This window comes from Pinus tabuliformis, chromosome 9 (assembly GCF_031772625.1).
Source record: "Pinus tabuliformis cultivar Carrire ecotype Pingquan chromosome 9, CPIR1, whole genome shotgun sequence".
NCBI classification, from domain to species: Eukaryota; Viridiplantae; Streptophyta; class Pinopsida; order Pinales; family Pinaceae; genus Pinus; species Pinus tabuliformis.
Genome location: NC_142307.1, coordinates 1,656,105,324 through 1,656,119,392, shown reverse-complemented (window position 1 = coordinate 1,656,119,392; position 14,069 = coordinate 1,656,105,324).

Sequence of the window (14,069 nt, the reverse complement as noted above, 5' to 3'; positions counted from 1 at the left end):
CCAAAATTTTAGGAATTTAGAGAAAGTTACAATATATCCCCTTGTTTAGGTATGAATGAATCTCTTCTAGAATACAAGGATGTGTGCAATCAAGAACTTTCCTTGGTTAATCCATTGAAGAGGCTTGAACATGTCGAGGGACCAGAATATGATACCCTAGTGAAAAATCTTGAGCTTATAGAAATTGTTGTGACATCAGAGACTGAATATTTGTCACTGCATTTCCCACTTGGAGACCACATGTGTTTCATGGAGAAGGATGCTACAGTTTTGGATGGGACAGATCATTCTGAAAGTATTCTCCTCACATAAAATCGTGTAGAATCTGGAGAACTAGCTGAGGGTAATACTATTTTGGATGATATGAATGTTCCTAGTAAAGGGGATTCAAGAAGAACCAAACTTGTAGACAGAATACTGACTTTGAGCAATAGATTACAAAATTTTCAATTGGACTTACAAGGACCATTCCCTATATTGTTGATAAAGAAAATTTCCATATTATAAGTGATTTTATCTTGCTGGTAAAAGCAAATTGTGTGTGATATGGACCTATTTCATGCTAAAGAATTAGAGTCTAGTGCCAAACACATGATCACATATCCAAGCAAAAGATCATCCCAGTAGATCTCCTAGAATGGTAGACATCAAGTGACGCAATGTGGCCATTTATTGCACAAAAGTTGAATTATATAGGAATGAGCCAATGGGGAGTGCATTTTCATAAAAGGATGACCTCATTTCTCTCTAAGAATACAGATCTACATAGACGTAATACAATTCCATGATATATAGCGAGGGGTTTCCTTCTAGGGGAAAAACCCTAAATTAAACATAACTTCTACCGTCAGATCTCCACCTAATGAACCACCTAGATTGACTAGGAAATTAGAACATTTTACAAGGCAATTTTACATCTATTTTTAGCTTCAGGGGCGCTACCCCTGATTCCCCACTAGGGGGGCGCTCCCAAAGATCACAACCGCCCCCATTGTAACACAAATATTATAAGTAGCATCACTGCCACATTACGAACTAGGGTCCAATGTGGTGATACCTCTAAATAAAGAAGATAATCAGGCTCCACACCCAACAACAAAAACTCGGCAACTTCTAGAGAACAAATCTCATTTATTTTATAGTTCGTGTTGACTTTAGAGGATGGGTAACACTGAAATTTCCTCCAACATATTTGGGGAAATGTGGATGCAGTAGTATTGCATGGACTACGACCAACCAATTATTGGAGCAGTATATAGTCTTTGGAGTGATGCTCATCCTAGAACTCATCTATTCATGTGATTCATAGGTGCACCTTAATAATTTTGTATACTTCACTGAATCTGAACTCGGTAGCAACAACATAGACCCAAATCATGAAAATTTATGTAGTGATTGCATTATATTAAAAATGATGTCTCCTAAATTTCCTTTTTCCATATAGACCATGGATCGGGAAGGAAACTAAATGTACATGTTGCTTCCATGAAAGAAATTTAAATTGGATGGATAATGTTGTTAGCAGGAAGCGGAAGATGAAAGAGTATTGTTGTGTCCACAAAACTCCATGGCCATCAAATCGAAGTCGTGATACAGATCCTCATGGTCATCACCAATTAATGATACTTCATTTTTTATTTGGTGTGCAACCATTCTTTCTCGTCGCACATGCACAAGTTTCAGAGTGGTTGATGTGTCATGTGAATAAACAAGAACTTAGATAAAAGAAAAATCCATACCAAAATTGAAAATGATTAAATTCAATTTGGCTTAGCTCTGCAAGGTGCTCTCATGATTATAAATTGAGTCAATATTTCATTTTTACTCCATTGATATTTGTTTATCTAGGATGATTTCCTCTGGAAGTTTGTTATTTAAGCTTATCCTGGTTTTAGTGTTGGATTTAATTAAACCAATAGGTTTGGAGGACACAAAAATGCAACTAGCATAATCTCTGGGGGCATATTTTGTAGCTCAAACAATGTCAAACATGGTTAAACAAACTAAACCATGGCCATGCATGGTCACACATTGTCTAACATTGTCACTTATTATCACACATTTTAAACCATAAACAACCTTATTATCAATTGTCAACCATGCTTAGCCATAGCCAACCTTGATCAACCCAGATCAACCATGCTAATCACTAGTAAACCATAGTCAACCTTGAACAACACTTACTCTTTCCACTCTTGATGGCCTATGATGGTTAATAATGGTTGAGCATGGTCAACCCAAGTCTCTGTTATGAAACCAGCTCACAAAATGGAAGAAAATATAGATCAACGACTTTAAAATCAACCTATTTGAGGGGGGAATCTCCTTTACATTACAAAAATTAATAATTCTTGGATTATACAAATGAAAAGACCTCCTTTCTATATATAGGAGTCTAAGGGGTCACAATATAGTCAATCCAACATAACAATAATAATGTAAGGGCACAACAATAACAATATTGGTCTTCTATGGGGCAGAATAATAACAATATGGGGAAAACATGGGCACGACAATAACAATAAGGGGATACAATGACAATAATAATAAGGGAATACACTAGTATTATAGGGGCCTAACATGTCCCTCTCCTTCATAAAAGAGTTTTCCTCAAAGCTTGAGTAGTTCTGGATGTTTCTATATAAAATTCTCATCCTCCCATGTGGAATCTTCAATGGGTAAGTTCTTCCACTTGATGAGATACTCTGAAATTGATCGATTTCGTAGTTGTCGATTTCCTGCTTCTGTGACCGCTTCATGTTCCAATATGACTTTTCCTTCCTTGTCAAGTTTTGGCAATATTGTTTGAACTGGGAGCTTGTTAGCTATAACCTTCTTTAAGCATGAAACATGGAAAACTGGGTGCACTTGGGAAGTTGTAGGAGGCTCCAAGTGGTATGCCATAGTACCAATCTTTTGCAACACCTTGTACGGACCATAATACTTTGGTGATAATTTATTATCCTTCTTAGCTTTCTTGAAGGACATTTGTTCGTATGGTTGTAGCCATAGAAATACCCATTCACCTACATCAAAACTTCTTTCACTGCAATGTTAATATGCCTGTTGTTTCATTCTATTTTGTGCCAAAGTGAGGTTATCCTTTAAGAGTTGGAGAACTTATTGTTGATGCTCGATGTGATCTTCCATTGCTTGAACCTTATAATTTTCTCTTAAATATGATGTGATGGATGGTGGATGATATCCATAAAGTGCCATAAATGAGGTCATTTTTGCTGCATTATGTAGGGAAGTGTTATACTACCATTCAGCCAAAGGAAACCATTTGACCCATTGTGTATGTTTATTAGATAAAAATAAATGCATATATCCTTCCAAACATTTGTTCACTATCTCAGTTTTCCGATCAGATTGAGGATGATACAATGAGTTATGAGCTAACTGAGTACCGAGACAAGAAAATAATTCTTTCCAAAAATTTCAAGTGAAAAAGGGATCTCTCTCACTTAAAATAATATTTGGGTTTCCATGTAGCTTTTAAATTGTTTCCATAAATGCAGTGACAACTATATTGGATTTAAATGGATAAGATAATGCACAAAAGTATGCATACTTGGTAAGTCTATCAACTACCACCATGATGACACTCTTTCTTTCGAACTTGGGTAAACCTGTGATAAGATCCATTGATACCACCACCCAACGTTGACATGGAATCTATAAAGGTTGTAATATACCTAGGGTCTTAATAGTTTCAACTTTATTTTGTTGGAAAACCAAAGATTCTACCGCAAACTTTTGAAGGCCATCCCAAAAAAATTCGTTCTTGACCATGTGGTAAGTTTTTAAAAATCCTGAGTGCCCTCCTAAGGGATAGCTGTGCAATTCCATAAGACTCTTTTGTTTTCTTTGGGAATTCTTACAGAGGTATAAGTGATCTTTGTACCATAACAAATCCTTTTTCCAGCTAAATGTATCAGATGTATTGGGGTCTTGTTGTAACTTTTGAATGAGTGCCCAAACTTCTTCACCATTTTTCCATTCATTGCTTGCCTCGTTTATCCAATCTGGTTGGATAAAAGAAATGGCACAAAGAAACACTTCCACATCCTCATCCTTTCTTGAGAGTGCATCTGCAACAACATTTTGCTTCCTTTTTTTGTAGATGATTTCAATGTTATAACCCAACATCTTTGTGACCCATTTTTGCTGCTCTTCTGAAGATAATCTTTGTTCTAAAAGGTATTTAAGACTATCATGATCTATTTTTACCTTGAAGTGTCTTCCCATTAAGTAAGGTTGCCATTTATTAAGTGCATGTAGTATTTCCAACATTTCCTTCTCATAAATAGCTTTGTGTAAATAATTTCCTTTGATTGGATGACTTTTGAGAGCAATGGGTCTTTCTTATTCCATTAAAAGAACACCAATTACATTTCTTGAGGCATCACATTCCACAATAAACGTTTTTTTGAAGTTTGGCGTAGCTAAGACTGGTGCTTGGCACATTGCCTCTTTAATATGTTCAAAGGCTTTCATTGCTTCTGGAGTCCAAGAAAATGCATCTTTCTTCAGTAATGTTGTTAGAGGTGCCTTTATTCTCCTATAGTTCTTAACAAACTTTCGATAATACCCGGTGAACCCAAGAAATCCTCGCAGATGCTTTATGGATGTGGGGATTTTCCATTCCTTAATTTCTTTAATTTTTCTAGGGTCTACCTTGACACATTCATGATATACTGTATGAACCAAATATTCCACCTCTGTTACTCCAGAGAAACATTTGGAGGTTTGTGCATATAATTGTTTCTCCTCCAATAGTTTGAGCACTCTATGAACCTGTTAAACATGATTCTTGCAAGACTTGTTGTAGATTAGTATATCATCAAGAATTACTAACACAAATTTTCTAAGGGTTTGAAAATGGAATTCATCAAACCATGAAATGTAGAAGGTTCATCGATAAGGCCAAAAGGGATGACGAAAAATTCACAATGACCCTCATGAGTTCTAAATGTTGTTTTCGAAATGTCTTCAATCTTCATTCTGATCTAATGATATTCTGAATGAAGGTCCAACTTGGTGAAGTAAATTTCTCCATGCAACTCATCCAATAATTCATCAATGAGAGGAATGGGAAATTTATCTTTAATAATGAACTTGTTGAGCTCCCTATAATCTGGACACATGCACCATGATCCATCCTTCTTGTGTACCAATTCTACTGGAGCAGAGAAAGAACTTTGACTCAGTTGAATTATACCAACCTCTATCACTTCTCCTACCATATGTTCAATTTCACTCTTTTGGGAATAGGGATATCTGTAAGGCCTAATGTTTGTAGGAACACTTCCTGGAATCAAATGAATAGCATGATCATGATCATGAATAGGTGGGAGGCCTTTGGGAGTCTCAAATACCTTGGAATGATTATCCAAGACTTTTTCGAGATCTAGAGAAATATAAGATTTTGAAATGGGAACCTCTAGAAAACCTAATTGGGAAATTATGCCATGTTTTCCTTTCTTTAAAAGCTTTGTCATGCTGTTAGAGCTAATTATCTTTCTTGGTTTCCCTACGATACCCCTTTAGTCAACTTCCTTTCCTTCTGAAATAAAATTCAAGAAAAGTTCTTGAAAATTAAAGGATATCGTGCCAAAAGATTGTAGCCATTGGATTCCTAGTACAACATCAACACCACCTATTGGAATGGAAATCATTAGACTATTCAACACATATTCTCCCATGGATAGATTGATATTATGGCACTTTCTAGAGAAATTTATGGTTCTTCCATTTGCAACCATCACTTGTCACTCTGGTGCTCGATATAAGAAGAAATTCAATTCCTTCACTATCTTACAATGAATAGAATTATGGGTATTGCCCGAATCAATCAAAACTATTACCTTTTTCTTCTTGATACGTCCTTCTATTTTGATTGTTTGATGAGTGGTTATTCCAGCCAATTTTTTGGATTTGTAGGATCTCAATATTGAATCGGTTGTATCTCTGTAATTGTGGATCTCCGAGGTCTAAAATTTCGTCCTAAAATAGCCCTATGAGTCCTCGCTCCAACCCCAAAAGTCTGATCAATATTGGATTCTCCAAGAAAGCGTTATTCCAATTCTCCCACGATGACCCGATTATGGACTAGTTCAATAGAACGAACTTGTACGAAGTGCCACGTGTCACTGTTTCGTCCTTCGAAATGGAAGCCAAAACATAGAAAACTAAAATCCGTCCTCTTTCTATACCTTTTTATGATATTTCAATCTGATTCTCAAAGAGAAAGTTATGCCTATTTTCCCAAGGTCATCTGTTTAAGATATAATTCGGAAGCCTTCAAAAAACCTAACTTCCTTGGATGATATCTTGGAAAATATAGTGAGACAAGATCTAAAATTTGTACCTAAGCTTCATCAAGATTTTGGCTCAAATTAGTTTTAATTTTAGCTTCTAAAACATTGTATAAAAAATGTTATAGTGAAAATTCCACATTGACATGGTTGAAGCAGCAAAACCCTAGAATCCAAAGCTCTAATACAAATTTTTATGCAACCAGCTCACAAAAATAGAAGAAAAGATAGATCAATGACTTCAAAATCAACCTATTTGAGGAGGAAACCTCCTTTACATTACATAAATGAATAATTCTTGGATGATACAAATGACAAGACCTCCTTTCTATATGTAGGAGTCTAAGGGGACACAATATAGTCAAGTCGATAGAACAATAATAATGTAAGGGCACAAAAATAAAAATATTGGGCTTCTATGGGGCACAATAATAATAATATGGGAAAACATGGGAACAACAATAACAATAAGGGGCTACAATGACAATAATAATAAGGGAATACACTAGTATTATAGGGGCCTAATAGCCTCCATGGTTGAACATGGTCAACTATGGCCGTCCATTGTCAACATGGGTAACCATAATCTATCATAAAAAGCTATGGTCAAGCATGGCCAAATTTTTCAAACCATGGTCATCATGTCCAAGCAAAGTAAACCATGGTCAACCATCATCAACTATGATTAAATATGGACATCCCTATTTAATTATGGTAAACAATTGTTAATCATAATCTATCATAATCAAGTATAGTTTTATGTGGATAAGCATGGCCATCCATGATTAACTCTATGTTGACCACAATAAATCATTTTCAACCATATATTGAATAGATTTAACCCTAGTCAACGCATTCAACCATTGTCTACTAATATTCCCCTCCCATGCTCAAGCGTGGTCAACCAAGGTCTTCATGGTTAAACATGGTCAATCATGGCTATTCATTGTCAACATAGGAAGCCATAATCTATCATAGAAAATTATGGTAAACCATGGCCAAATTTGTGAAACCATCTTCACCCATGGTCAACATAGTCAAGCCTTATTCATCATGCTTAACTAGAGTCAATGATTATAAAAAATGTCAAGCATGTTGAAGCATCAGAAACCATGGTCAACTGTGGTCAACCATTGTTAATCATAATATATCATTGTCATTTATAGCTTGATTTGGAAAATAATGGTCATCCATAATAAATGTTATTTTGATATAGAGGTAGGGGTAAATGTTAGAGATAGTCAACTATAGTCAACCATTGTCTAGTAATTTTTGTCACACAATCTAGCCATCAAGTAGCACAACTACATTAGTGACATTTTCCACATTTTATACAACAATCAACATATTAAAATGAAATTGATCAAGGTGAATCAAAACGTGACAAATATAATCCTACCATAATCAAAGACGTTCATCCATCGTCAATCATAGACAACCATAATCTACCATAGAGAACATGGACAACTATTGTCTATCATGGTGAACATGGTAAGCCCATCGTCAACCACAATTAACAAGCGCATCCATGGTCATCTATGGTAAAATTGTTGAAATGTGGAAACAAGAATATTCCAATTTTAATTTGTCCTTGAATTAAAATTGAGAAATAAAATTCGGATTTACTCTCACCAGTTGCTTGAAAAATAATTAATTGATTCATCTTGAGTTAATTAGTTGGATAAATTCAAGCTAGAAGTATTTGTGAAGTCATGCAACAGTTATTCCTTAAATTAAGGAGATTATCCCTTGATTAAGGAGATAAGAGTGAGTTGTATTTGAGTTGTAATTAGTTAGCTCAGTTAACTGAGTTAATTCCAGTTAAATTAGTTCCAAACAGTTTGAGGAACTAATTGTGAGTTCAGTTAGTTAATGCATGCATGCATCAAACTAGTGTACTCAAGATAACTGAAGATTCTCTCATCAATAATTCATGCATGTCAGTTCAGAGAAAGACCCAGTTGAGATTAATTACAGGGACAGTGTACTATTAGTTGCAAGAATTTTCCTATATGGAAAACTCTTGCATGCAGAAGGAATTCATTCCTTGAGATTTTGTGGTTTTACAGGGTGTAAGATCAGTGTGAGTGATGAGTGTTACACATGGTAACAGCTGGATCCCCCAGAAAAAATTGTGCTAGGAAATAGGAGCTTGGATGGAAGTGTGGAGGACTTAATGAGAAGTCTATTCTGTCTATGAGAAACAGTGAGGGATTGTACTAAGGGTTGGATAGCTATGGGAGCTAAAGCGGTATGTAATCCTGATATATTTCCACTTGTATGATAATACAGATAGCGGGGTTTTTAGCTGAGGCTTTCCCCAGAGTATTCTTCTGTGTTGCATGTGCATTGATTCTTCTTCTCTGTTATATGTGTTTTTCTTGATCTTGCTCAAATCTATTAAGCTTCCACAAGTTTGATTATAGAAGTAGATTAAGTATTTTTCTTTAGTTATATTGCATAATCAGGTTAATCTATAGTTAGAATTTCTACATGGTATCAGAGCGAAGGTGATCAAAGCTGTTAATGGTATACTAAGAAGGGAAATTCGAAGTTTGAAGTTCTTGGTTGCAAGTGAAAAATCGAATTCTTATCATACTTCAAAGTTCACCAATGGTGTTCAATGGCTTAAGGCTTGAGTATGCTCTGGATGGAAGTTCAAATTACATAGCATGGAAAGATCACATGGAGGTTGTATTAGAAGACAACGGCTTGAAGGAATTCATTGATAAGGAAATCCAAAAGCCTGCTTCATCTAATGCATAAGAATTGGCTGAATGGAAGAAGTGTGTGTCGAAGGCCAGATGGATCATCCTAGAGGGAGTTTGATACCATATTGTCTCGAGTCTCCATGGGAGAGATACTCCATTTTCAATGTGGAAGACATTGAAGGACCTCTACCAGAACAGTAGTGACCAAAGGAAATTGGCGCTCAAGGATAAGCTTCGGAGAATCAAGATGGAGAAGGGTGACACTATTTCCACATACATGAACAAGCTCAGCACGTGCAAAAATGAGCTTAGTAGTTTGGGAATAACTACTGTCGATGATGATATGGTGAACGTCGCTCTCCTTGGCCTTCCAAAGAGCTAGAATAGTTACCAGGACTCTGTGAATGGAAGAGAGAAATGTTGGCATTATGATACATATGTTGTACTTGATGGCAACCCACTCATCTCAGATAATAAATTATAGTGTAGAGAAAAGTTCACGCACTTATATGCAGAGAAAATCTTATTTCATGTAGAGAAAAGTTCACGCACTTTTATGCAGAGAAAAGTTTATTTCATGTAGAGAAAAGTTCACGCACTTTTATGCAGAGAAAAGTTTATTTCATGTAGAGAAAATGTTCACACACTTTCATGCAAGGAAACGCGTGTATATGTTGGAGAACTTACCTTTGGTCCATGGTAGTTAGTCCTTGGTATTTGAACCTATGAGGAAAAGCGCGTATATGTTGGAGAACTTACCTTTGGTCCATGGTAGTTAGTCCTTGGTATTTGAACCTATGAGGAAAAGCGCGCATATGTTGGAGAACTTACCTTTGATCCATGGTAGTTAGTCCTTGGTATTTGAACCTATGGTTTTGGACCATGGTACACACTTTCATGCAAGGAAAAGCGCATATATGTTGGAGAACTTACCTTTGGTCCATGGTAGTTAGTCCTTGGTATTTGAACCTATGGTTTTGGACCATGGTACCTCGTCAAAAGTGTTGATCTCACGCAATTTCATGGTTGGTTCATGGTATTAGTCCGACAGTTTTTGATCCTATGGTTTTGGCCCGTGGTATTGCATCCAAAAGTGTTGATCTCACGTACTTTCATGGTTGGTTCATGGTATTAGTCCAACAGTTTTTTGATCCTATGGTTTTGGCCCGTGGTATTGTGAAAGGCCTAAGACTATAAAAGAGGAAGGAGATCATTTGGCAAAGCATCTTCTGAATTATCGAATATCTGATAAAGTGCTAGATCTGGAATATGGTGATTGGGTTTTGGTGCAGATCTGGATCTGAATGAATAAGGAACCTGAGCGTAAGGAGAAGGATAAGTTCTATTGATGGGTCAAAATCTTAAGGCTGGAATAGTGGTATCTCTATAGGATTTTGATCTGTGATATGTGGCATACGCTTGATCTATAAATCTAATAATCTGGGTCTGAATTATTGATGCATGTTTTATTTTACACATGTTATGATCTGGGTATGTCTGATGTAACAACTGCAAAGTTATAAGGAAATATTTGCAGATCTGTATGCGGGTTGGCTTTGGTGAAATCAAAGATTGATGATGCAAGTGTAGTTGATGGGTTTTTGATGTTCTTGGATCCAGTTTGAAAATTTATGAAAAGTGGTCCTTGAAAGAAAAGAAGTAGGGGGTTGTAGCTCCCTTCCAGGAGAGACTGGAAAATGAGAGAGAGTTGTAGCTCTCTGCAGGTTGCAGCCTGCGTACTGGTAAAGGACTGCACCAGTACAAAACCATTGTAAAAGGAGTTTCTAATTTGAAAGAAGATAGAGACATATTGCAGCAGGTGGTTTTCACCCACATTGGGTTTCCACCTTACATCTTGTGTTCTTTGGTGTGACTATCTGTTTTCTTTGTTCATGCTCATTATTTTATGGTACTGACATGCAAAAATAATTCAAAGAATAAATAAGGAAGATTTATTAAAAGAACTTGATAATACTGATTCACCCCCCCCTCTCAGTATTATTTCCAACAATTCGTATCAGAGCAGGTCCTTCAGAGAAGCTTGATCGCTTGAAGGAAGATCATTCATCATGAGCAACTACGAGAGGGAAGCATCAATCAGGCCACCAATTTTTGATGGGACAAACTTCAATTATTGGAAGGTAAGAGTTACTGCCTATCTTCAATCTCTTGGTACAGAAGTTTGGGATATCATAGATACATGCTACACTTTTCCTTCAGCTACTCCTACAGATACGGCCGAAAAGAAGAAATATGAAACAAATGCTAAAGCAGTCAATACTCTGCTGGGATGCTTATCTCAAACAGAATTCGTGAAGGTTATGCAATATAAATCCGCAAAAGAAATATGGGACAAGATTGTCTTGAGCTACGAAGGAGATGAACAGGTAAAGCATGCTAAACTTCAAACCCTCAGGATTCAGTATGAGAATCTCAGAATGTATAATGATGAAAGTGTGGCTAACTATTTCCTTCGGGTAGATGAGATTGTTAATTGCATGAAAAACTTGGGTGAAGAAATAGAAGAGGCTATTGTGGTTGAAAAAGTTCTAAGATCATTGTCCCCCAGGTTTGAATCTAAAGTGTCTGCAATAGAAGAAAAGGAAAATCTACGAATTCTTACTATGTCTCAGCTACACGGAATTCTAACTGCTTATGAAATGAGAAAGGGAGGTCCATCAGACAGAAGAGAAGTTGCTTTCAAGGCTTCATGCAAAGGAGACTATTATGAAGCAAGTCACGTGCCAGAAGAAGAAGAAGAATCAAATTTTGTCAGAAATCTTCAAAGGGGAACTGGAAGGTTCAGAGGTAAGTTACCTTTTAAATGCTTTGCTTGTGGAAGAGTAGGTCGTTATGCTACAAAATGTCCTCATAAGGATAAAGGAAAGGAACTTGCTAGATGGAACAAGAAACAGATTGCAAATAAGAAGAGCTACTACACTCATGAAGATAGTGATGGTCTATCAAATAGTGACGAAGATGAACGAGGTAATGACTATAAACTCTTAATGGCATTTGAAGATGATGATCACATGGATGCTATAGATGTGGATAGCTTTTGTGAAGAAATTTCTAGACTCAAGACATGTATAGAAGAAAAGAATAAGATCATTGATACTCTACAACTTCAAATTGATGAAAAAGAAAAATATCTTGAAAAGTTAGAATGCGAAATTGTTGGTGTTAGAAAAGAGATTGAGAAAACAAAGGCTATTAATCTTAAGTTTGTCAAAGGATCTGAAACTCTGGATGAGATCATCAATGTACAACGCTCTCCTCTAAACAAGACAGGTCTGGGCTATAATGGAGAAAATTCTCAAGCATCCACCTCAAAGAGTTATCTTGATGCAGCAAGAAGGAATGAGCAAAAGCACAATGGAGATCACCAAGTAAAGCAGGGACCAATTACAAACAAAGACTCTCAGGCAAATTAGGGGCAATCTGTCTTAAGGATGAACAAAAGCTACAACCAGCCATAGGTAAAATCCTCTCAATTTGCTTCAAGAATGAATGACAATAGAAATTACAATCGTTTGGCCGGAAGATTTGATAACCGCAGAAATTTCTTCAATGGACAATGCTTTTCTTGCCATAACTTTGGTCATAAAGCAGCTCAATGTGTTGCATATAAAACGATCATGACTAGAGAAGCTCAAAAACAAAGAAGTATGACCAGGATTACAAAAAGGACCTATAACAACTTTTCGGTTCTTGAAAATGAAGTTGAATGTTCTATTTGCAATAACTTTGGTCATGAAGATTCTGAATGCAGGAGCAGGTTTCAGCAGACAAAGGAACAAGCCTCAAGCACCAAAACATGGAGAATAAAGGAACCACAAACAGAAAGATGTGGGATAGCATTTTATGCAGAGGGACAGGAAAATCTATGGTACATTGACAGTGGATGTTCGAAGCATATGACAGGTGATAAAGAAAAACTTGAATCATATTCTGCTCTAGAAAAAGGAAAGAAAGTTTCTTTTGGAAATGATACTCCTGCAACTATAAAAGGAAAAGGCACTGCTCAGTTAAAAGAAAAGGTCAAAGCTGGAAATGTTTTGTATGTTGATGGATTGAAACATAATCTTCTAAGTGTCAGCCAGATGTGTGATCAAAGAACCGAGGTGATATTCAGATCAAATGGATGTGTTGTTCGTGATCTTGATACAGGTAAAACAGTGATCAAAGGTAAAAGAACTCCAAATAATCTATACATATTTGAAGAAGGACAACAACAATGCTATCTGAGCAAGGATGATGAGCACTGGTTATGGCACCGGAGGTTGGGGCATATAAGCTTTTCACAAATAAGGAAAGCATGCAAATATCAGGCAGTTCGTGGTCTTCCAGATATCAAAGTTCCAGACAACACCATATGCAAATCATGTCAGTTTGGAAAGCAAACCAGAACTACCTTTCCGGAAAAGGAAGGATCAGTTAGCATGCCTCTTGAGCTAGTACATACAGATACATGTGGTCCATTCAGGAAAAGGACACCTCGAGGAGAAGAATACTTGATATTATTCATTGACGATTTCTCCAGGTTTGTCTGGTTAGGACTTATGAAGCACAAAGATGAAGCATTCGAAAAATTCAAATCCTTTAAAGCCTTGGTTGAAAATGAATCAGGATACAAAATTAAGTGTCTTAGATCTGACAGAGGTGGGGAGTTTACCTCAAATGAATTTTTCGATTTCTGTGAAGAACATGGGATAAGAAGAGAATTCTCTACAGCTAGAACTCCTCAGCAAAATGGAGTGGTGGAAAGAATGAACAGAACTGTCCAACAAATGGCTCGTGCTATGCTTGATGAATCTGGAACTCCCGCAACTTTCTGGGGTGATGCAGCACATGCTGCAGTTATTATTCTCAACAAAACAAATGTCTGAGTGAATAGCACTCAAACCCCTCATGAGCTCTGGTATGGTGAGACTCCTTCGGTAAAGCACTTCAAAATCTTTGGGAGAAAATGCTATATTAAAAATATTGATGAGCAACTTGGCAAACTTGAACCTAGAGCAGATGAAGGCATCCTTCT